The sequence below is a fragment of the Nicotiana attenuata genome, unplaced genomic scaffold (genome assembly GCF_001879085.1).
Source record: "Nicotiana attenuata strain UT unplaced genomic scaffold, NIATTr2, whole genome shotgun sequence".
Lineage (NCBI taxonomy): Eukaryota > Viridiplantae > Streptophyta > Magnoliopsida > Solanales > Solanaceae > Nicotiana > Nicotiana attenuata.
The window spans coordinates 198,192-201,475 of NW_017671244.1; positions in this window are offsets into that span (position 1 = coordinate 198,192).

Sequence of the window (3,284 nt, forward strand, 5' to 3'; positions counted from 1 at the left end):
AAGGAATAAAGTTTCTTCTATGGACTCCCTCAATCCTGCTGACTTTTATCCAAGTTTAATCACTACTGGTGTTCTTTCCCTGGTTCGACGAAAGTGTTACTGGAAACCAAATTTCCCAATTTTAGTCCCTGGTGCCAACCAGAGAATTACTTCCCATCTTTCTGGATTTTCTTTTGTTTATACCTACCCCTTCACTTTAGGGTTCAAACCACCTATTGACCCAGTAATCGTTGTGTTCTGTCATTACTTCAACGCGTGTCTTGGCTAGATTGGCCCCATATTATGGAGGGTTGTTGCATGGCTTCGTTATTTATCAGATCTGGTTTCCATGCCTTTCACTTTTCGGCACTTGCTTCATCTCTACTCCCCCATACTGTTTCGTGAAGGAGTCTTTACTCTCGTGGCTAGAAGTAAGAGAGTATTGGTTAGCCTTAAAGACGATCGAGACCGTGGCTGGTACGCTCGTTTTGTTGCTACTCCCACTAGTGGATTACTGGGTGAAGAAAATATGCCTTTTCCAGAGAAATGGAACTTTGCATGTAAGCTTTTTTATTTTTATTTTATTTTTTTAACATATCTTAAAGAACTTCATGTAATCATATACCCAATTTTTCAGCAACCATGGAATTTTTTATGAAATTCCCAACTTCCATGCTTGGGTAAAGATTTTAACTGATGCACCTATGGAGAAAAGATCCTAGAAATACCTTTCTCAAAAATTCGGTTGAAAAGTGAAGACGCACTGTACTTTTTACCTTCATTGTTTTTCTTTTCCTCTTCCTTGTTTGTTCAAGAATTCCTCATCCTTCCCTTTTCTATTAGGGTTTCCTATTCGTGGCAGTCCCGCGTCGGTTCCTTCGGCCAAGCTTTCCATGGATCTTGCCTAGGAGAGGATTTAAGTGCTTCTTCTTCAAAAAGGAAAACTAATAGGGCCCGTGGCTCTGATGATGAAGAAGAAATAGAGGAAGGTTCTTTGGTGCGAAGGCCACGCGTCAGAAGACGTGTGGTTTCTGATGATGAAACTACTCCTTCTCATGACCTTCCATCTAGTTTAATTCCTTTTAGACTCATGGATGAGCCAGAGAGTGGCCCTTTAGTGATTTGAAGATGATGTTGACCCTCCCCCAGGTTCTGTTGATAGATTATTTGCTCATGGTTTCGAGGGTGATGAAGCTTCTGGGCCTATTTCGGAGAATTGCCCCTTGTTTCCCCTCCGGTTTCGGTTTCCATTAACCCCCCCTCCCCCCTCCCCCGTGTCTTACCTGATGCTACTCCTACTGTTACTCCCATGGTTGCGTCTACTCCATCTTCTATTCCCGTGGCTTCTTCTCATGTAGAGATCGACCTTCTAGCAGCAGGAGGAAAATGAAAAGAGTTGTTGTTAAGGTTCCTGAAGGTGGGAACTTATTTGAGAAAATCTGGTCAAGCCGACGTGTGGTTGAAGCCTCTGCTAGGCCTCGTGGAGAAGAAGAAGTTAGACGGCCATAGCTCGCTAAATTTAATGAATGATATCGTTCATTCTTCATTGAAGGTACAAGCTTAATTATATTTCCTTTCTTTTCTCTTTCTTACTCATAACTATTCCTCCTTTTTTGCAGATCAATTTGATAGGCACATAGCTTATGAAAAGAGATTCTCAGGCGGACCAACAAGTTTTAGATTTTCTCCCCGAAGTTGACAACTAGAAGGAACAATTCGAAGGTCTTCAACTGGATAAAGAAGTTCTGGCAGAAGAAAAGAATGCTTTGGAACAACAAAAGAGGGTGATTGCCGCTGAATTAGCAGTTGAAAAAGCTTCTTCTAGCCAGGTTGGAAAGGACAATGATATACTTGAGTCCTCTTTTGCTGAACAACTTTCCAAGGCAACTAAAGAGATAAAGATTTTGAAGAAACTCCTTAATCAAAAAGAGTTTTATGCGGGAGAATTGGTTCAAACACTTACTCAAGTTCAGGAAGATCTCCGCACCTCTACTGATAAGATTTAGTTCTTGGAAAGTTCTCTCACTCCTTTGAAGACAACTTATGATGCCTTTCAAGTAGAAAAAGAAGAGATGAGAGCTGAGATTGACGAGTGGGAGAAGGATTATGAGATTCTCGAGGATAAACTATCATTGGATGTGAGCTGGGCTTTCTTAAACTCTCCTCGAGGCTCTAATTGAAGCCAACCGGGAAGGTTTTGACCTTAATGCTGAGATTGCTAAGCTAAAGAAGCAATTGATAAAACTCAGCAACGTCAAAGCTTTTCCTCACCTGAAGACGAAGATCCCGAGGGTGACGGAGATGGACTTGTTCCTGGTGGGGATGATGTTCAAGCCTCTTCTTCTCAAGTTAATCCTTCTTCTCCCGTTGATGATTCTCCTTAGTTTTTTCCTACTTTTTTGTGTTTTTTTTTTTTTTATTTTTTTTGGGAAGATTAATTTTTGGTTACTCCTGTCTTCTTTTGGGGTTTAATGACAAACTAATACCTCTACTTTTTCCAATATATATATATATATATATATATATATATATATATATATATATATATATATATATATATATATAATGCTTCGGTTACTTTTACCGCTTATTTTGCTCTTTGATATTTGAGCTTTTTCCTTGCATTTAAAAATGCTTTAACAATCTGTGACTCTGATAAGCACGTGTTTTTATAAAAAAGGGCCCTTTTATGTGAACGACACTCATGAAGATGACATCTCATCTTCATATTTGTGTAAATATATGAAAGATTAAGTAGACATGAAAAAAGAAATAATTTGAGGAAGTTTTATGCTTTGAATTTTCAAATAAAATTTCGTACATCATTTTCATAATTATTCGTACAACACTTTCATAACTGCTTTCTTTGTAGCAAGTTTTAAGATACAAAATCGGGTCTATTATTTAGTGACTAAATTTTGGCCTTAACCTAAAACTCGTAGGAATATGGAATGTATCTTGCATTCTTTTCACGAGTTCACACCTTATCAAGGTTTCTTCAAGGTTTTTGATTCAAGCTTTTTGGTTTTTTTTGCTTCCTTGTCTATATGCATAGCCCCCTCAATGTTAGAGGTTTGAAGTATGAAATCTCGAACACTAGATTACTCCTTCCTTTTGGTCCATTCCCTGAAAAGGAAAATACAAACGGGACTCGGAGATATACATTTAGATGATGACTGCATAACCCCTTTTTCCATCAGAAAGGTTGCAATTTAGACCAGGAATAATTCAGTATTTCGCGTGTCTTTCGGGTTTAATATCATCATTTGGTACGGGCTAGCTTTTTGCCTATCATCTAAAATTGT